Consider the following 23,364-nt stretch of genomic DNA (forward strand, 5'->3'; position numbering starts at 1 on the left):
TGCTTAGAATTATTAAGTATTTCCACACAGGAGAAGCAAGCTTGGCCAAGACAGCACTCAGTGTACACAGGCACACAGGCTCATGACTGACAGGGCAAAATTAGACTAAAGGAGATAACTCGGGAAAACTGACATGCAGTACAAGTAAGTGGACACTTGATGCCTTTTGTTGTCTCATAAGGGGAACTTCTTGTGCTTATTCAGGAGACCATAAAATGTGGAGCAGTGCTGGAGGCCTCTGTTATTTTTATCTGAAGTGAACAGAAAAGTATGACATTTCTTTAAAAAAGAAAATGTCATTTTGATGAAGTGTCACTAGACAGCAGAACAAATATCAAGGTGACTTTGAAAATAGTTCTTACCGTGGCCAGGCGATTCTGATACTTACAATCCAACATCCTGAAAGCAACCCAATGATTCCAGCCACGTTTCTTTAGCTGAGCTCTCCTACCGCACTGTTTCTCACCCACAGAGGCACAGACACATTCTCTGAGGTGACATGAAGGTCTCACAAGCAAGGGTATCTGTGAAGTACCGTGTGTAAAATCAAAGAGTCTGACAAGACACACTGTGATGTGTGATTCCCCAAATGTGAGAACAGAACATCCGGAAATGCTAATGTACATTTGAGAATAAGAGTGACTGCTTCAGAGCAGTTTGCGTGGCAGTTCTATCTGTCATGAAACGTCAGAGATCATTTTAAAGGTTCTATTTTATTTATAATCAATGTATGCATGTGGGAGTATGGGTGGCAGATTGTGCATGTGAGCACAGGTGCCTGCTGAGTGCAGAAGAACGTATCGGCTCCCCTGAACCTGGAGTTATAGGCAATGTGAGCCCCAGGATGTGGAGATCTATGAATTGAACCAGGCTCTTCTGCAAGAATAGCAAGGACTCTGAAATGCCGAGCCACTCAGTCCTCACATCATTTTATAGTTTAAAAATAAGTGGGGTATGTGACCCTGATGCATACATTTGATGTATGGTCAAACATATGTAAGATCTATTTCAGAAATTAATAAATGAGAATTCTGAAAAACAGTAAAATGCCCTTGTTATTTTAGGTATAAATTTTGTCCTCCTTACAACGTTTCTGAATTCAGCAGCCTTAAATGTAGATGATCTATAAGAATTTGCAATGGGTAGTCTAGGTTGTACATGCTCAAACAAAGTCTTCCATGAGAATTTTAGCATGACTCTTTCAGCCCTTTGGGTAAATGTAAAGGAAAGAAAATTTACTTATCACCACATTAAATGGATACTTACATTACTTCACAATGGACTCATTACTATAAACAGCATTAAAATATCACCTAACTTCTTTTAGGTTTTCCCAATTCTTCCATACAGTTTGGAAAACATAATCCATAAATTATTCTCAGGCTGAAAATTATCATTTAATAAAACATCTTGCAAGTGTCATCAATTCCTGTTGTCTATGGTTCTTTTGGCCTTTAGAATAATAGCATACACAAATACTAGCAAATCTCAAACTCTGCTGAAATACATTGTGCAGTATTAAGCAAGAAGGGTTGATAACCTTGAAAGTTATTTAGGGTTATCAAGATTTTCTAATGACCATAAACCAGTGTTTTAATCACTTTCTTCTTCCTCTCCATCTGTACTACTGTGGCTCTGTGGGTTCTCTCCTCCTACCTGTGATTCCAGCAGTTGCTGCTCTTGACCTTTTTTCAGTGGTCTATAAATAACTCAGTGAATGTCTGGGTTGGTTGTGCCTCAAGGACAGTGTGGAGGTCTTTGTACTCGTGAAAATTTGAAATTTCTCTTGGATAAAGGCCCATGTTAGCATCTATAACTCACCCACAATTATGTCATCAGCACTTTCTGCCCCTCAGGACTGTCAGGCATCAGGTAATTGATAACAGAGCAGCCATACTGTAAGATAACTTATCTTTATGAAAATAAAACACACTTACATTTTGAAACTTAAGTGAAAGAGAGATTAATGGGTTAGAGAAGGAGGCACTGTATAAATCACCTTGATTCCCTTACCTAGTTCCAGTTGCTTTGGCTGGTGAACGATGCAAGATATTTTATGTTTCCAATGATCAATACAAGAGAGTCTATTGGAAGTGTTGAACATGTTTAACCAATTTATTTATGGTTGTATAAGCCCTATTTCACATTAACAAGTAGCATAAAATGTATAGAAAACTTCTACAGGGAAAGGCTGGCTCATTATGACTTTCTGGATGTGTCCAAGGACTTTGTCTCAATATGCTCCTATTTCAGTATCTAAAACCTGGTGTCTGTGATGCCAAGGTTATTTTCAATGCAGTATACTGTTTAGATGCATGTTAGAACAGAAGGAGGAAATATTTTAATTAAGAACACATAAATCACTCTGAATCTCTTCGCAGAGACATTTTATTTTAAAGATGAATTTAAAAATTAAGCACATAATGAGGAATCGCCCTATGAATATACATAGATATGTGAATTATGTTCATGGGTTTGAGGTTTAAGCAGAATTGAAAAGCTAAAATGGTAGTTTATTGTTAAGAAGTGAGTTGAACAACTCTTCTAATTCAATGTGTCATTTGAGCTGTTGTCAAATAGCCACAACCTATTTTGAAATACAAATTAATTATCTATTACAAGCATGAGATTGCTTATCTCCTTCAAAGTCTCATTAGTATGCAAATGACTCTAATTAGGTCACTGTCAGACAATATTAGAGCAGAGTTGCTTGCCACCCTTGAGAATGGAAGGGTTTGCTTCCTAAATATCATAAAATTGTTACTGACATTGGCTTTACTTAGCAGGGATTATGCTGTAAGTATTGGAGGAAGTAATTTTGAGGAAATAATGAATTTCTGTGTGCATTTGTTTGTTTTCCATGTGATTTATATGAGTGTGCAATTGTATATGCAGGTGTATTAGCACATACAGGTATGTGTGATGGCCAAAGGTTGACATGAGGATGTCTTTCACAACGATTTCTTCCTTTGACTTGTTGAGATAAGGTCTTCCATTGAACATAGCAAGCCCCAAGATTTACCACATTTTGTCCCACAGAGCTGGTATTACAGGTACACATTGCCACATCCTATTTTTAGATGGGTGCTGGCAATCTGAACTCAGTTCTTCATGCTTGAGCAGGAAACACTTTGCACAATGAACTGTCACCCTGGCCCAATGTTTATTTATTGTTGGTTGTTTTTTAATCTTTTTTGGCAGTGCCCACCACCTAGCTCCCAAATAAATCACACATGGAGGCCTGTACTTAATTATGAATGCTCATCCTTAGCTTGGCTTAGTTTCTAGCCAGCATTCCTTAACTTAAATTATCCTGACTACCTTTTTCCTCTGGGCTTTTCCCATTCTCTTACTTCTATAAATCTTAGTCTTACTCCGTGGCTTGCTATGTAGCTGGGTGGCTGGCCTCTGGAGTCCTCCTGCTTCTCTGGCTCCTAGACCTTCAAAATACCTTTCCAGTTGCCTCCTTCTATATATACTCTCTGCTTGCCAGCCCTGCCTATCCACTCTCCTGCCTCGCTATTGGTCGTTCATTTCTTTATGAGACCATCAGGTATTTTACACAGACACAGTAACACAGCTTCACAGAGTTAAGCAAATGCAACATAAACAAAAGTAACACACCTTAAAATAATATTCTACTATATTTATTTCTGCAAATGTACCAATTTTAATATATTAGAATTAAAGACTATTATAATTTGTGAATAGTCACATTCTAAATTATCAAATAATTTCTATCAAGTCAATTATCAAATGATTACACTTCAACCATTTTAGGTGTATTCCCATGAGGACCCAAGATTGAAATAGGAAAAATTTGAACAATGAAGGAAAGTTTTGCTCATTTCAAATATTTTATGCAACATAATTAAGAGTTATTGATTAATTAAATAGTACATGGGTACAACTGCACCATAAAATATAGCCATGAAGCTTTAATTAAGAAAAAAAATCTCTTGTCTGATCTCCCATTTTGTGTCTTCATGAGATCATAGTTTTATTTGACTACTCATATCATTTTTTCTTATGTAATATATTTGGAACTCTCTGACATTTCCTTTACTGTTGAGAGCCATGTACACCAACAGCACTAATTTATACAATGACAAGTAGGAAGAAAAATTCAATATTCTAACATATTTCCTGGTCATTTTAATCTGAGGTCATGTGACACTGTCTTTTGTGAATGTCTGTGTTCACAGTCTTTAATCACATGTGTTTAATATAAATAGAGAAATTTTATGACATGGTAAAGCACAAGGGATAATGCAGATTCATCATAGCTGTGGGGTCACACCAGTTATATGGGGAGACTGATTCACAGAGATAAACAAATAAAAGCAGATAGGGAAAGACAGCGGGACCAAGAAGGGAAGCAAGTGAGAAGCCCAAGATAAGATGGTCCATTTGAAAAGAAAATAGCAAAGAGTTGGGGAGTGTGTCTAGATAAAAATTCAGCCCCTGCCTAATGCCTTCCTAAAACCATCATTCTTACTACAGACTAGTATGGAGACCAACATGTAAAATCATGTGAAGTGATAAATGGTTAAGTTGAAATTTGGTCAAGTCTTCCTCTTCCAGGAATACTAACTCTGCTATCTTTTTCTCTTCCTGTCAGATTTCTGCACTGGAGGCAGGAACAATAAAGATTATGGGCATCTGTCATAAAGTTAAGCAAGCAAAGATCCAGAGGTGGCTAGCAACAGGATTTGGGGCTTATCCTATTTTTCTCCCAACTGAAATACCCATTCTAAAATTGTCAAGGATCAGTAAAGGTAAAGTATATACAGTGCATACCATACTTTCTGGACACATGAAACAAAGAGCTAGATCTACTTTTATTATTGGGGGGCTACATACTACATTCTAGTTATATGCATCTTTGACACATCTTACAAATTTAAATGACTCATGTACTTATTTTTCAAATCCCCCCACCCTGTGTGTGTGTGTGTGTGTGTGTGTGTGTGTGTGTGTATCCAAAAGCTGTGCTCAAAGGACAAGTTGTAGGAATCAGTTTCTCCTTCCATCAAGTGAGTTCTAGGGATTAAAGACTTGTTCTTGGGCTTGTTGGCAAGTACTCTACCCAATGAGTCTTCTTGCTGAATCATATCTCACAACTTAAGCTTCTGAATCTTGTTCATGTACACAAGCCGCTGTGTATCTATGACCGTAAGAAACATCCCAATGTTCCCTACTGTGCTACCCAACATGTCCTTTAACTAAGTACAAAAACAGCTTTGACTGGGTGCTGGGGGCATAAGCCTTTAATCCCAGCACTTGGAGGAAGGTGGATCTCTGTGAATTTAAGGCCAGTTTAATCTACAGAGCAAGTTCCAGGATAGCCAGGGCTACACAGAAAAACCCTGTCTCAAGGAACAAAAAACACTTTGAAAATAATTTCTTTAAATTTTATTTTTTTGGTGAGAGAGGAGAGAGAGAGAGAGAGAGAGAGAGAGAGAGAGAGAGAGAGAGAGAGAGAGAGAGAGAGAGAGAGAAGGAGGAGGAGGAGGAGTAGGAGAAGGAGGGAGTGGGGGAGAATGTACATTTATCAAAGTGGTGTCCTTCAGGATGGCAAAGTATATATTATGGTGAGGAATGATGTGGATCAGCCTTCTGTTGTTGTGACTAAATATCTGACAGACACACCTGGTCTGATAACAGAGGGAATTTTATCTGACACACAGTTCAGGAGTGCAAGTCTATTGTTATTGAGATGCACTGTTTAGATTCCATAGTGAGGCCAAATTTAGTACCTGGAACATGCCATTGAATCAAGCTGCTCACTTGATGTTAAGAAGGGAGGGCCTTCTTCAGATGCAGGTGTCCAGAGACAATTTCAACCACCTAGGTTCTATCTCTTAGTATAGTTCATTCAGATCCTTGTCAATGGGTTAGTCCATTGATTAAATTAGCTTCATATACCCAATCCCTTGTCAATAACAGCAGCATCTGAAGCCCTAGAACTGAGCACACTAGTCTTCTGAAGAAACACAATATTTAAATCTTAACTGAAGGCAATGATTAGGTACTGCAGCTAGGTCATCACCTCTGGATTAATTAGGCCATTAATTAATGTCTGGGAAACAATGTAAAATGTTTCATGTTCGAATGCATGAAGTTAGTAATGCTGCAAAAAACAATTGTGTATGTTAAAGAAAATGAGGATGCAACTTCATGCCACAGAATCCTGTGTCTCTTGGCTTACAATGAAATAGCAAACTTCCACAGCGTCCTTCAGGTTAGTGACATCTGTTTTACTCCTCAATGGGCCCAACAAAGGGAGCTGTATCACCATTTCATCAAATTCTCCAACTGGTTCACACCTCACTTGTGTAAAAAACCCAACTCTCCTCTGGTCTCTGTGATGTCGCATTATTTGGTTTTTTATTACTGGCCTGGTTTCTATGATGGTTAGCATTTGTAACATGAATGCTCAAATAGGTCTTCTAATAAATAATCCCAGGCCAGATATTGGGGTAAATGCGGAAGATCAGAGAGATAAAGGAACAAGCCACTACCACATCTCACCTCTAGGACTCCTCAGCCTGAAAAACCTCTAGTTCCTGTCTCCTCAAGCCTTATATACCTTACTCTGCCCAGCCATCACTTCCTGGGGTTAAAGGCTTGTGTGCTTCCCAAGCAAAGGCATGAGATCTCAAATGCTGGGATTAAAGGTGTGTGCCACCACTGCCTGGCATCTATGTTTAATCTAGTGGCTTGTTCTGTCCTCTGATCTTCAGGCAAATTTTATTAAGGTACACAATAAATCTCCACAAGCATTACTACTTTATACACACTCACACACACACAAACACACATATCTCTGGAGTATTTTTTTCTTCATTCACTATTTTATTAACATTAATAGTACTTTCTTAAATATTTAAATTTCAGCATTATAAATGATACAACTAGCTCTGGAGATGACTTTAAGTGTTTAAAATATAACTCAGATATAAGTACAAGATTAAGGATTCATTAAAAATTAAAGTTTATATAAATATTACTTTTGCAAGTTTGATTAAAAGTTAGATATGTTTTTCATTCGTTGGTCTTTTTTTTTAATCTTTAGTATCTAATACCACCTAAACTTTCCTTACCCTAATTCCAACCACATTTGACTTTCTGTTGTCCTAAAATTTCTCCACCTGCTATTAACTGCAGAGCCAACTCATTTATTTTAACTACTTCTTTATTTTTAATATCCTTTATCCAGGATTTCTTTCAATTATTTCCAGTTTTACTCCACACACATGCACATACAAACACATATATGTATATGTATGCATTTATGTATGTGTGTGTGTGTGTGTGTGTGTGTGTGTGTGTTCTGGGATCACAAAGTTACTTGCACTCAAAGATAAGCACAAGGGAACTCAGGAATGCTAAACACAAAGGACTGTCTCTTCAGATGAAGAGATATATAACCTGTTTTCTACCCAGAAGGCTGGGAATGGAGGTTACTAACAGCCTCGGTTACCCCTGAACTATCTGTAGGACCAGGCCATATCTTGCTCTCTAAAGCATCCACAAGCAGGACCAGAGATGGTTAATAGTCTAGGTGACCTCTGTACTACTTGTAAGGTCACAGTATCCCCCAGGCTCCCATAGACAGGACTGGCAATGTCTGATAGCCTAGATGACCTCTGCATAATTTGTAGGACCAAGACCACATTAGATCATCTCTTAGGTCCTTAAAATGACACATGTAGCTTATGTATAGAATCCTTCTTCATGGAAGAAGTGACATGCATTTTGAGAAGAGTTTTAATATAATTATGCCTCATTGTGCACACGGGATTGTATTACACTAGGAAACTTTTTTTCAAATTGTACTATACTTAAATATGCCTACAATAAACTGCATGGGGTCAGACTCTAGAAGTTTAAACCAACACAAGCTACTGAGTCTTGTTTAATCAGATTTACTTCTATTTTTATTATTAAGACATTTTCTATTCATTTTACATATCAACCACAGATCCCCTCTCCTCCCTTCTCCCATCCAAGGCATTCCCCCCACAACCCACCCCCATGCCCAATTATTCCAGTAGATATTTGGTTATTTAATTGCTCTGAGAAGGGGTTTCTTCTACAATGGCAGGAAAAATCTGAACTGAATTTGCTGTGGGGGCCTGGGTGAGGAATTTCCGACAGCAGAGGCAAAATATTACTTTGTCTGACTCTTGTTGATCTACATTCCTTGGTCCAATGTTTACACTTACCACACCTTCTGCATAATCCAGAAGGGAGGGGCATTCTGATGCCATTGTTCCTTGAATAGACATTGTTTCTAGGAATGACCTGTTTACACTCCCTTTTCAAATGACCTTGCTTACCTCAACTAAAACATCTGACATTATTATTTTTCCTCAAAGCTTTTGATATCACCTCTTCTATCCACATATCATCATGGTCATATTAATTGTGTCCCTGATTCAAACCTCCAAGGGTGTTGATCTGGCCTTTAACAGCCTGATTATTCTTTTGCATGCTGCATTCATATTCTCAAAAGCCAAAGATTCAATTATTATCTGTCTGGCTTCTGAATTTGGTATCATTCTATGTACTGCTGAAGACAGCCTTTGTAAGAAAACTGTGAAGGATTCTTTAGGGCCTTGTATAACTTTCGTAAATGATTCAGTTTTCTTCCCTGCTTCCACAAATCTGTCCCATGCATTCATGGCTGCCATGCAGCATAGAATTAAGATTTGGTTATCATATAAACATTGTCTTTGTATATCAGTGTAATTGCTTTCTCCAAGAAACTGATCCTGGGAAATTTCCACACCTCTAATCCTACATTGTTGTTCTTTTATTTTAGCTTCCTCTTTAAACCAAGTTCTTCATTGTAATTGTTCTCCAGCCTCTAGGACAGCTATAATTAATTCTTTCCAGTCCTAAGGGATAATTCTAATACAATTTGACCAAGAGTTTAATATCTGCTTTACAAATGGAGAATGCATGCCATATGATACTAAAGCTTCTTTGAATCTCCTTAAATCTAACATTTCCACTGGAGTCCAATTAGCTTGTACACACCCTTGAGCAGGTAGTTCCTCACCAACTCCACAGCTTCTAAAGAGAGCTTCTTCCTATATACTCACATTTATAAGGCTTTTCTGTTCTGTTCTTTCATTGGCTCTCTTAGCCCAGCTATATCACTTCCTATTCCTACACAGCTCTGTCACTTTCTATCTGTCTGTAAAGACCTCCAGATCTCTATGTTTAGTACCAGGATTAAATGTATGTGTCACCATGCCTGGCTCTGTTCCTTAGCGTGGCCTTGAACACACAGAGATCCTGCCTGCTATGTGATAGGATTAAGAGCATGTGCTACTGCTGCCTGGCTTATTTGTTTACTTATAATGGCTGGCCTTTTTCCTCTGCTCTCTAGTCAAGCTTTATTTATTAAAGCATGAATAAAATATCACCACAATATATCTATCATCTACCTACTATCTATCTATTATCTATCCATCAATATATTATCTTTCTATAATTTATCTATCTATATCTACTTATTATCCATGTATCTATAATTTATTTATCTACTATCTAATTATAATATATCTAACAATATATCTATCATCTTTCTATGTATATATTATCAACCTATGTATGTATGTATCTATCTATCATCGATCTATCATCTATTTACTTACCATCTACCTAAAATCTATCTTCCTATCTATCATCTATATATCTATCATCTATCTACTAATGATTTATCATCTATCACCTATCTATCTGTCTATCTATCTATCTATCATCTATCATCTATCTATCTATAAATAAATCTATATAGCTAATCTATCATCTATCTATCTATCTTTCTAGTATCTACCTATTATCTATCTACAATCTGTCTACCTATTATCTATCATCTACCTAGTTATCTATTATCTATTGTCATCTATCTATCATCTATGTATGTATGTATGTATGTATGTATCTATCTATCTATCATCTACCTTTCTATTGTCTATATCTTCCTCTTTTGAATCCTTTAATATCTATTTTATTTAATGTTCTGATAATTGTTTTATCTCTAAACCAAAATGTAATGAAGACTTGCTGCACAAGTGTTAAGCCAAGAGTTTGATCCTCGGAAATCATCTAAATACTACATAGGTATGTTTTTCTGCCTGTAATTCTAATAGTTTAGGTGTAGAGAGAATAGTTTATTGGAGCACAGATGCTTGCTAGACTAGCTGTATCAATGAAAAATGAGTTTAATTGATGGATCCTGCCTCAATGTTTAAGGTGGAGTGCAGTCAAGGAATACTTCTGATACCAGCTTCAGGCTTATATGGACACACACACACACACACACATACACACACGCACGCATGCATGCAAACACATTTGTACCCAAACATATTTACATAAGAAAACCATAAAGCTCAAAAACATTTTTAAAACATCAATGAAAGTTGTGGTATAAATTTGGTTTAAAGTTCCAAGTTTTAAAGCAATTTACCTTATATAACGAGTCTTAAGAGCAACCATATTTTTTTTTACTTCAGTTTTCTATTTTGTATTATTTTGTAAATATATTTTTGTGGAATCTTTTGATCTCTAGAATTCTCTCAGGATTTTGGGTTCCAGATTGAAAGGGGAACATAAATTATTATTTCAAATGAACAAATCCACTTTAGACATACAGAATATTTACAAAACTGTTTTCCCATTCTGAGTTTTGTTGTCTTATCCAATACATAATATTCAGCAATGATTAAGTTTAAATTGTATGTTCAGAGTTACTATGAATATTTTTATTATGAAGTAAAATTAATCTCTTTTCTTCTGAAGGCTGCTTTGATGGCTTTTTGCTCATGCTATATTTCTTCATTGGTCATTTAAGAGTTTTAATATGGAAATGTTTTTTTAAGCCACACTGAGTTGAGATTTTACAGATGATTATATAAAAGCTACAAACATGGTGGAGAAATGGCCCAGTTAGTAAATCACTTGCCACACAAGCCTGGGGGCCTGACTTTGGAACCCAATTAACCATGTAAATGATGGATACAGCAGAATGCATCTGTAACCCCATTGCTGGGAGTCAGAGGTACATGGATTTCTAAAGATAACTGATTAGCTAGTCTAGCCAATCAATGAGATCCAGGTTTAGTGAGAGGCTGATATCAAAACATAAGGTAGAGAGCAATAGAGGAGGAAAACACATGGTTTGCCTTTGACCTTCAAGTGCAAGTACATTTGTACGCACATGTAAGCAAACCCAAATGAAAAATGTTTCTAAGTCCCACACATAAACATACAAGCAAAGCAAGTTTGGTATGACATATATTTTTGAGGAAATTTATTTAAATAATTCAATAAATCAGAACTATTTCTCTTTCCCAACACTCAATAAGTTATGGAAATCTGGATCATTTTAGGCTTGCAAATCACAGCAGGTTACAATTGGTATTTTTGAAACACTGTGTAAATTAAGCATCATACAAGTCTCTTGATAGTCTACATTTCTTGATCCTATAAAGAATTATTGTTAATTAAATAACTTTCATTAACTTTGAAAATTTTATGTAAAGAGCAGTTATGATACTAAGTTTGATATTTTGTATTAATGAAATGAACTGTAAATATATCCTTTGTTTCTTTTTCTTTTCTTTTCTTTCTTTCTTCTTCCATTTTGTGCTTTTTTGTTGTTTGTTTATTTTGTGGTTTTTTTTGGGGGGACAGTGTTTTTCTGTGTAGACTTTTCTGGACCAGGCTGTCCTCAAACTCAGGAATATGCCTACCTCTGCCTCTGCCTTCCCAGTCCTGGGATTTTTCACTGCCAGATTCATCCATTGTTTCTTAATCCCAAGAATATCTTAATAGAATACTTTAATTTTAAATGAAATTTTGTTAATTAGAATGCTTTAAAAAGTACTAGATGTGTCTAAAGGACAATAAAGCTTACCCAGACCCAATACTAATCATTAATAATTAGTTAAATTATTTTGTCAATAAACAAATTAATAAATGGTTGGTTGAGTGGATAAGTATTTGAAGCTGTTGTTTACTAACTTCTAAAGTCCTAGGATTAGTGTGGTGCCTGAAACACAATGGATAACAGGGCTGACTATGGATCAGAAGTCCTAGGACTTTGTCATCTCTCTATAGGGATGGGCATCTTAAGTTACAGCATACATAAAATAGGAATATTTCTGTCTTTTTTATGGCAGGTCATGTGTTAAGAAAGATACCTCTAACATTATTTTCTAAGAAGAACTTTAATAGTATATCATACAAATTGCAGAGAACATTTATTTAGCCATGTTCATGCATTTTGTCTTAACAAAAGGCCTATATAAACATATGTTGGTACTTTCATTAAACATACTTTCACATAATTAATTTTATCTAGTTTAGTTGATACTCTAGTCTTTTTAGTGCATTTTTACCTTTGCTAATAATTTTCTAAATTTTTGTTGTTTTAATCAACAAAAGTGATAAAGAATCCAGACAAACAATCCTCAGTTCAGAGCTTTTAAATATAATCAGTGTGTATACTAGTTAGCCTGCTCTCTTAAACAAAAATGCATATCCTGTGAATGTTAATATAGGATATAGGCAAAGTGGAAATTAGAGTGAAGACAGAAATACAACTAGGATATCAAGTTCATCTGCTTGAAGCTGAAATTAATCACGGCCTCCACGAATGAGCTATGTCCATAGAGGGCTTCAGTAACATTGCTCAAAACCATATAGTAATTCAATGAAGCATGCCCTGGTGATTTCCTGCATATGCCTGCTTCCTCATTCTCTGGGTTTCTGTTTATTTGCAATGCCATTTGAGAGTGTCTCACTTTGGCCCATGTGGCTCCTCATAAGGGGATCTTCTCAAAGAATGTTGATATGTTTTAATCAAGCTTAAAACCATCCTAAGTCTTATTCTTAAGTATGAACGAAACACATTGGATTGCTAAGTTATTTTATAATGGACCACTCTGTAACAGAAAGTTGTTACAGAGAAAAATGGTTTTTTTGAAGCATTATGTATACATTCTGCAGTGATAATAATATGGTAATTACATAATAATGACAGTCTCATAATGACAAAAAAGGTCATAGCAATAGTACATCTGATGATCATTCATCTTAAAACAGAAAACTATTTAACTTCTTTATTAGTATTATAAAGCCACAAGAGAACAAAATTTTTGAGGAGAGAGTTTTTTTCCTCTGCCCCAAAGTGTTTTGGTTTAAAGTATTTCTTCTATTATTCAGATGTTATGTGATGTAAGAAACAATCAACTTACATTTTAATATCTAAAAAATGTGATTCTTGTTGACTATTAAAATAAGCAAAATTGAGACTAGTTTTATTTGTCACGAAGTTATAAGCTTTTCAAGACAGTGCTGAAACTAAAGGCCAGTTTCATAGATATTTCCACAGCAGTACTCAATACCAATTAGGAAAAGCCATACCAAAGATGATTTTTCTTTAGATACTTTTAAGTTTATTACATTGATGCTTTTGCAGAATCATGACATGAGAGGAAAATGGGAATCAAGGCTGTACAGGATGATAATGTAGGCCTTTTGCCATCCTGGATTTTTAATTTAGCATCATTATCCAAACTGTTCCTGCCTACGTCAAGAGTCATGAAGAAGGAAGAGAATGAGTAATTTAAAAGCTTTATGATTTTGAAAATGTCATATTAAAACAGTGGATAAACAGAAATAATGTCTCATGTCTTCTTATATTGTTCTAATTTAAAGTACTGGGTATATTAGTCTATTATCATTCACTTATGTTCAAGCTTGATGGGTTATAATGTAGTGTGCTCCTGATATTCCAGAAAATAATCCAAGATAGCTGATTAAGTGTACTTTAGAAATAAATTATATGTTAAATTTTCCTGTTGTACATGAACTGTGGACCAGTAGCTGAGGAGCCCCCATGGTACTGGACTAGGCCCTCTGGATAAGCAAGACAGTTGTTTTAGCTTAAAGTGTATGGGGGACCCCAGGCAGTGGGATCTGGACCTGTACCTAGTGCATGAGCTGGATTTTTTGAGCCTAGTGCTTATGGTGGAACACTTTGCACACCCTTGGTGCAGGGAGGAGGGGCTTGGACCTGCCTCAACAGAATGTACCAGGCTCTGTTGACTCCCTATGGGAGACCTTGCCTTAAAGGAGGTGGGAATGGGAGATGAGTTGTGGAGGAAAGGCTGGAGGGTGGGATGAAGGAGGACAGGGAAATCTGTGGTTGGTATTTAAAATGAATAGAAAATCTCTTAATAAAAAAAATAAAAATTTGCTGTTGTAGAATTTCTGCAAACCCCAATTAATCCACCCAGGATATCAAATAATAATTTGCTATATAGATAGTATGCTATAATTTGGCTAATTATGCCAAACCCACAAAAGAGAGAATATTGGAGAAAATCAAATGACCAATGTTCATATCCTGAGGCACATATAGTCAAGGGGCAGACAGAGTGAAGAAAATATGACAGGAAAGAAATAAAAATGATGTCTTTATAGAAAAAAGGAACTATTTTGTCTAGGGAAGTTGAATCAAAGTAAGCATATGGTGACCCTCATTTTAAAGGTCTACCAGAAGACTAACTTGATATTCTGGAAGAAGAGAGCCTTTTAGTACAAGAGGCTACCGATGAAACCTCAAAGAAAGGATAGAAAGGATAAAGCTTGTATCACAAGATGATATTTTTTAAAAAAAAAAGACATGAGAAATTAGATAAGAGGAAATGGCTCTTTTGCAATTTCTATAATCAAAGGAGCCCAAGTCCAAGAAGAATTCAAGCAAGAGAGAATGCAGCCAGGTACAAATGAGATGATCTACTCTGTATATTGTTCTTGATTCTCTGTTCCATCAGTGATAATATTTGTAGACCTAATTTTCTTAGAAGATAAACTCTAGGGAATTTTTTTTTATATATTTGAACATACTTAGGAGAAACCAAATTATTCCTTAAAAAGCCTTTATAAGGTATCTTTGACATTATATAAAATAAAAATTAAAGCAAGTCAGGAAGGCCTCGCCTCAGTATATAAATTTTATTTTCAGTTATGGTATATAGTAGGTTTCTTATCTGTTAACCTGCCTCCATTTTTGAAGCAGATAAAAGACCATATGGAATTCTAACTGCCTATGAGCTCTGACTTGGAAGTTTATGTTGCTTCTCATTTGCTAATTGTGGAATTTGCCTCAGGGATCCTCCATTCTCAGACCATAAACCAAGAAAACAAGTCACCCTATTCCTACTTTTCACAACTCTTGGTGTTTACACACCTCTGTTTTAGTTCACTATATTCCATGGGAGACCTTAACCCTGAGACATGAGTCTTCTCTCCAAATTGCATTTTACCTTTTTTGTTACAACTTCTCAAACTGGATTTCAAATCTAAATTTATACCATTAAGCTCTTATATTTCCTTAAAATTAAGTTAATTTGAAGAAGCAGTGTGTGTGTGGTGGGAGTGAGGGGTCTCATAACCTGCTTTCTAGAATAATTTCCTTTGCTTTTCTTAAAAAAAATCTCTCAGAACTTCCATTAATGAAGACATGTTGCTGATAATAACTTTTAGATTTAGATACCAGGAAATATAAAGCTCAGTACTGATTTGAATTTTAATTTTGTTGATGACTGTTTTCTCATAGGAGATTAAATCATTACAGCACTGTCCTCTGTGTGGATCTTGATACAGATGAAAATTATTCAGCTATCAGCCTAATTGTTCTCTCCTTGAATGTGACCTGCTTTTCCTACATGCAAGATTTTAATGAACTCTTTTCTCTTTTCTTTGGTATTCTTTCATTTTACTAGGAAAACTTAGGCATGGCTTTCTTTTTAATCGTATTGTCCATGCTCCTTCTGTGTGAAATTTCTTTTAGCTGAAAATTTTCAGAGATTACATGTTTGATAAATACTTCTTTCCTGACTCCACTTGACTATTTTCATATTGAAATTAATTAAAAAATGATAAAATTATTATTTATATTTTCAATATATTTATCATTTATTTCATGTTCCACATTATTATTCTGTCTCAAGTCTGAGTATTTCAGAGTCTTACTCTCTTGATCCATTTCATCTTGGTCAAATTTTAACTCCAGACATAGTTTTATGTATAGATATTTCTTTTAAAAAATTAAAAAAAAAAACCTTTCAGTTCATTTCTTAAATGTTGTGCATATTTACATGTTCATCCTTATTAAATAATAGTAAATCTCGGTTTTAGCCTGTGCCCACCCAAGGTACCAGACTGCAATATCTACTGTTCATCTTTTCATCAAGAGTCTTGGCATTTTCTCACTTTGTGAAATAACTTGGAAGCCTAGATTAAAGTGAAAGGTTCCTTTCATCATATTTTGCTTAACTTCTAAAAATGCATGAGGATGAGAAACAATATGAGAGTAATATTCTCTGCCTAAAGTTGATTATGCTACAGTTTGAGACTGTCTTCCATTCATGGCATGGCCAGTTGCTCACTTCAGCTTTAGGCAGTAATTTTTGTTCTGATCCATAAACGCATTTCCTTTTCTGACCTAAATTATGGGGAGACAACTGGAATAGTGCTTGGTGCCAGAAGTTATAGTCTCTTGTGACCTGGATCTATCTGCCTCATTCTTCAGTGCTGGGCAGCCTGGACTCAGTCTTTATTCACTAGGACTAGATTCCTCAAGAAATATTTGCTTGTGAAGTTTTAGAATAGTGGTTACCATAGATTTATATCTCAAAACTCAAATAATGGGCAATTTTTCGTGTTATTTTGAGTTTTCATAGATGATTATTCTATACAGAACTAAATTTAAAGGTAATCAAGTGTACACTTATATTCTGTCTGTTTTTGTTGTTGTTTTATGTTTGTGCTTGTCATGTTTTTTTATTTTTTGCATCATTTTTTTTTATCCTTAAAACGTAGATGTAAATTTTATGCAGTCTCCATATTTCATGTGGTCAACCCTGTGTTCTGTTATTAACTGATGATCTCACTGCGATAGCACATCATTCTGCCAAACTTTATCAACTAGTTCCTCAGAACTTGAAAGAAGCTTAGCTCTCTCATGGAACTTTTTTATTTTATTCTCCAAAGAATATTAAATATTCCTTTTTGTTATCTATAATTTTACTTGACAGCTGGAAAATTTGCTGATTTGTTCTTTTTTTGGTTAATACCTGTCAAATAAACATAGATGTTTATGCAAAATTTTAAAATATGAGTACAAGATATTCCTTATATATTTACTATACAATGACTTCTATAGGTCTTTGAATTTGATTCCAATAATAATAAAATTAGTAATGCTATAATTAATGATTATTTGCCTGAGTTATTTCCTGCATACCAATCTTTTAATTTCTTGCTATGTTAAAAAAAAAAAAGTAGTGCAATGTTCTAGTTGGTTCTTTAAGACTCAGATGATTTTTACTTTAACTTTCAAAACACAATTTCATGGTTGGTTGTTGAGAGAAAATACAATTCTGGTACTGTCATCTTTCTATGGAAAAAGTGCTTCAAATTATAAATAATCCTGCAAATAAAAATTCATGCCTTGACCTTACAAGTAAATTAAGCAACATATTTGGTATTCAATTTTTAAGGCTATGTGTTTAGCATTGTATTTATGTTAGGGATATGTTACAGTATTGTTAACAATTTCAAGTTTCTGGATTTCTACATGGTAACAAGATATGTCACCAGGAATAAGCAAAATCATCTAGAGATCCTGTACTTGTTCCTAACTTCAAAACATATATACAGATATCTAGTTACACACACACACACACACACACACACACACACACACACACAAATATATTTTAAACAACTATACAGCTTACATACACTGTCAATTAACAGTTACAACTATGAAAAGATTACTCATATGCCATATTCTCTTAAAAATCCTCACATCAACTTTCAGATACCATAGCAGAAATACAGAAGCCTTTGTTCAATGTATTGTTAAACATTCTTTCTATTTCTTCCTGCCCCCATACCAAGGGTTTCCCAATTGAACCTTTTCATCTTCACTTTTAGTATAGGAAAATTGGTATCTATGTAATATCTATAAAGGTAAAGACAATAAAGTATTTTTTTACTTGTTGGTAAGCTCAATAAAGTGAAAAGAAAGAATAAATCAGAATGGCAAGGATTTATAGATGGATAGTGGTCATATATTCAATTCTAAAGTGTTCTAAATAAATTAACAGTTTGAGTGGAATCTCAGGAATCTTTCCAGCCATAAGGATACATATCTTCATTAATAAATTTGTACTTTCATCCAATTTGAATACATCAAAAGGTCCTTTCAAGTCTTTGTGCCATTCAATGTTTACTGCTCTGCCCCTAAAGCTCTGATTCAAAAAACTTTCAGTCTCACAGAGAAAATTGACTCTTCAGAGTTAGAGTCTGTAGAAGCCAACTTAAGATGTCTAGAATGGCTTCCATACATTCACATGATCCAACCAATTTCTTCTAGATAATGGTCAACATCATCCCAAAACAACTGTCTTCCCTTCATAGTGGTGTGTCTTGTTTGAGTTTAAATCTCACAGTAGGGAAATTTTTTTCTTCAGGACTCAGCAATACTTTATTGTAATGCTGGGTTGAAATAGTTTTTGGATGTTCCACTTTTTTTATATTTTGAGGTTATGTTGTAACACAATAAGATATTCTTAGAGAAAATTTCAGCAGTGTTTATATGCTGCTCTTTATACTGGCTGATAGCTGCATTAATGTTCATCAGTCTTTCTGGATGCATCTGACCTTTGCCATGTAAATATCTAATGTGAAGACCTTTATACTTATACTTGTCTGGTGCCTTGTGTTCTCACATAACACAAAACAGTAAGGAACACAAGAAAACATTGTTTATCAAGACAGAATGTGAAAAGAGGTCAGAAAACCTCTGTAAGTCATTTCTCCAAGAGTTCATTTTCACAAATCTACAACAGTCTACCATGAGTACCTAGCATGCTTATCCTGTATCGTGTTTCTTCAACCTCAGACCTTATTTTAAGTTATGTCTTTTACATATATGTGTGTTTTACTTACATGGCTCAAGTAAATGATATGTGTTATTTGCTTATATGTATAACCTGTGTCAACCCCTAAAGGACCTCTCTTATAGACTGAATAGCCAACCCTTTCTGACAAAGTATTCTCACAGCCAGTGTTATGTAGATGTGCCTTTAGGAGAACAGTGGTGCCAGATAGGCCAACCCCCCTGATTACTGAACCATAGTAATAAAACTGAGACTTGATTCTCCGCAAAAGACATCTGGCATTTCATGAATCAAGTAGAGCTGAAAAATGCCACTTTCTCACCTATCAATTATGGAAATAGATTGCTATATTTTTCAACCAAACTCTCCTAATTAACGTGTCAAGACTATTGTTACTATCATCTTTTAACAAGAAGATTATATACAGAGAGTTCTATGGATTACCCTACTGCCAAATTATTGTTAATTTCTAAGAAATTAAAGATGCTAAAACCAGTGAAGTGGCTAAAAGTGGTGAGGGCAAGTCCTGTGGTCTTTGGAGAAGATAGGTCTTCTACACTTAGAAAACTCTCTTTGGAACAGAGCTGTGGACTCCTGTGCCTACTTAGCTTTGCTTGGATGTTCCTGTAGACTTGGCTTTCTGATACCTTAGTCTATATATTCAGAATCAGTCACCATCTTCCTAACTGTAGATTGCTAAGTGTCAACATGACCCATGTGGAGTACACTGTTTGTACTCCACAAGCACTGAGAGTCTGAGAAAAGAGCAGAATTAATCTCCATAACATTTACTGGGGCTTATTGTATACCCACAGTCTTAGTTATAATTTCAAACCAAGAACAAGGTCTTTCTGCATGTGACATCCAATGAGCCATGAAAGGAACTGAATACACTGACTGCCCTGGAGAGATTCCAGCAGCTTCTCGGCTTGAGATCAGTACATAACAGATGGGACCAGGGTGACTGATTTAATTAGAATACTTTAATAGCAGAATGGCGGCCATTACACAGCTCTATCAGCTAGGATGAAGGCCATTAAATCTACAAAACTAATTGTTTCCTTGGGAGGACAGGTCACAAAAATATATCTGCATATATAATATGATATTATATATAATATAAAAGTGATTTTGGATGATTATGAAGATGATGTCATTATATAACATATGATAGTTATCTGAATCATTTGATAGAAATGAACCTTTAAAGGACTCAAATATTTATCTTGTCATATTAATTGAAGAATTCTGCTGTTTCAGGCCCCCTTTTGACTTAGTCACTGGTGTTCTCCTGACTTCAGAATTATATAGTAGAAGAGGAAGCTTCTGCACACTGTCCAGAAAATAAACAGTTTTGAATATAAAGGCAGTTTATAAAGTATGCAGCATTTATCTTGACTTAGAGATCTCTTAGTGATACAAAGATACAATTCATAGAGAAAGATAATATGAGGCACAGGCCTTTTAGTATAGTTTGTAAATTGAAAAGAAACTCAATCTTTTCAAATTATTAATATTTAATCATAATACAATTTGAAGGCTTTTATGAAAATATCCAATTACACTGAAATTTATACTTATAGTCTACTAGATAACTATCTTTAAAACATGATGTTAATCCTGGTGGGCAACTTATTATACCTTAACTCCCAGACAGTACATGCCATCATAATTTGAAATAATCCCATCACTTATAGAATGGTGCAAGCTTTTTGTGATAATGAATGGTTGGTTTTAATATAAGACTTAGCAACATGGTGCTTAATGGAAATTGTGTTAATAACATCCTAGAATTGGTGTCAATTTTCCTCAGTGGAAATTTTCATTTGGATTTTGCTAGAGCAGAAATAGAGCCCCCACCTCCATTTTCCTGAAAAATATTCAATTTATTCACAAATGTTTCATATAATAATTTTCAAATTTTTCACAAATCAAAATAATTAACTTGATAGAAGAGGATGTTTAAATGTTACATCATTTTTTATTAGTTTTCTTATCTCTTTAACAGCAGATTTTATAGTTTTCATTGATAAATGAGGATCAGTATATGCATTTTTCATAGTACTAAAGCTTGATTTTCATCTTAAAAATAGGCACCCAAGGAAGAGCACACCAATTAGTTTTCTGGGGTCAAATGGTCAGTCCTGAATACATACATATAAGTAACATTACGTGGACTCAACAGGTTATATTTGGGGATGTATATGTATATACAAGCACATATATGGATGCAATAACAATTGATGAAAACAGGCTCTGTGAATGTGAGGGAAAGTGGGGGAGGATTATCTAAGAATTTTGGAAGAGAGAAAAGAAAGAAATATTGAAACTCAAACAATGCTAAAAGTAATAATATACCCAAGTATAACATTTTAAAATTACTATGTATTTTTTCTACTTTACTGCTTCAGAAATAATGAAGATTTCTTTGCATGAATGCTAGCAAATAAAGAGCCTGCTTTAGTTAAAGAAAAAAAAAAATACATAGACTCCTGGAGACCATAGTACCCAGAGGGCATTTACTGATAAATTTCAGCTACATCCAGGGTAGGTGATACTTGATCAGGAATGATGGAGCTAGAAATGTTATTCTTCAAACTAAAATCACAAATGGCACAAATAACAATATGAATAACAAAAACTATAAGCATCCCCAAATAAATCATACCTCATCTAAGAAGTTAAAATTGGTAAGCAATGATGTAATTTCTTTTCTCCATTATAAGATAATTAACTCAAGGCAGAAAACATTATTCTGGATCACAATTCAAGGATACATTCCACAATGGCAATTAAGTCAAGGCTGAAAAGGCTTGAATTAGCAGGTTATATCACGTCCACAATTAGGACAGTGACTAAATAAATGCGTATCAGCTTCATTTCATTGCTTACACAGTCTAGGAGCCCAGCAAGGGAATGGAGCCACCCAAAGTGGGTGGGTCATCCCACCTTGGTTAACCTAATCAAGAACCACATACACCCCAGCAGGCATGCCAAGAGATTCCCATACTAAGTGACTAAACAACACATACCCCAGGGAAAGAAACAATCAGCCCAACCATTAATTAAACAGGAAACCAATGGAAGGAGAGCCTGACATCCTGAATTATTATATAGTGTGGAAATACATCCAAGCAGGCAATAGCAGCCTTAACTAGCACTGTATTAGGAACTAACATGTTATTTTATATGAATATTAATAGACCATACAAATTAAGAATTATCTGAAGGATGAATAAAATATATCTTTACATAGGTAACCATTTGGAATGTAGGTAACACAGATGTGGGAGATATTAGAGCATAGTACCAACTCAGAGTGTGGTGCAGGAAGCCTATAGAAAGTGAACGAGCATACTGAATGAAGAACTGTATTGGCTTGCAGAAAAGGAAGATTCAATTGAATGATTCACTTTACTATTATCTGTGTTTTATTTTGTTGCAATTGAGCCCTCCTGATCTGTGGGCTGCACATTAATGGATTCAACTAAAATTGGACCAAAATCTGTGGAATAAAGTCATATATGTATGGACTTATTTTCTTTTGGTTATTTATTGAATAATATCACACTTAATTTGTGCTAAATATTAAATTTAATTTAGGCATGAAGGATGGGCAAGGATATATATAAGTCACATGGAAATGCTGAGTCACTGAAAGTAAGAGACTGGAACATGCTGGAAGGTTGCTACCTCCAGAGTCTAAGAGATGAGACTGTATATATATATGTGTGTGTGTGTGTGTGTGTGTGTGTATGTGTGTGTGTGTGTGTGTGTGTATGAGGTTGTGCGTATATAAATACACTCATGTAATCATATACTCCTGACTCAGTTAATACTTTCATACACCTAGTTTATTCATTCGCAATAAATATATCTTTCATTATATATACATATTTGTGTTCATTTATACACTTATATTTGTATGTAGATGCAGGCATGAAGACTTTCTACTATTACTAAGGAGCATAATGAACAATTACGTTCTAGTCCTTTGACATGAATTATCAGCCAGCCATTGTGTTGGCTCATTGGGAAAAATGACTTGCCACCAAGATGAGCACCTAAGTTTGATCCCAGAATCATTGTGGTAGAGAGAACCTGTGTCTGCAATTGTCCTGTGAGTTTCACATGAGCAGTGTGACTCTCCTCCATTCTCAAATATATATATAAGGAACCATGAGGAAAAACAAGGTGCCAGTATGACCTGTGTGACCTTACATACTCTCAATTTTTTATCTGCACAACCTCAGGTTGCCTATTTTCACTTTGTTTTCTCATTCAGCAATTCAGATTTTCTGAAGGGTTTTCTTCCCTGCCTTTCTGCATCACAACCAGAGTTTGAATGTTATGGATAAACAGC

The sequence above is a fragment of the Peromyscus leucopus genome, chromosome 16_21 (genome assembly GCF_004664715.2).
Source record: "Peromyscus leucopus breed LL Stock chromosome 16_21, UCI_PerLeu_2.1, whole genome shotgun sequence".
Classification (NCBI taxonomy): Eukaryota; Metazoa; Chordata; class Mammalia; order Rodentia; family Cricetidae; genus Peromyscus; species Peromyscus leucopus.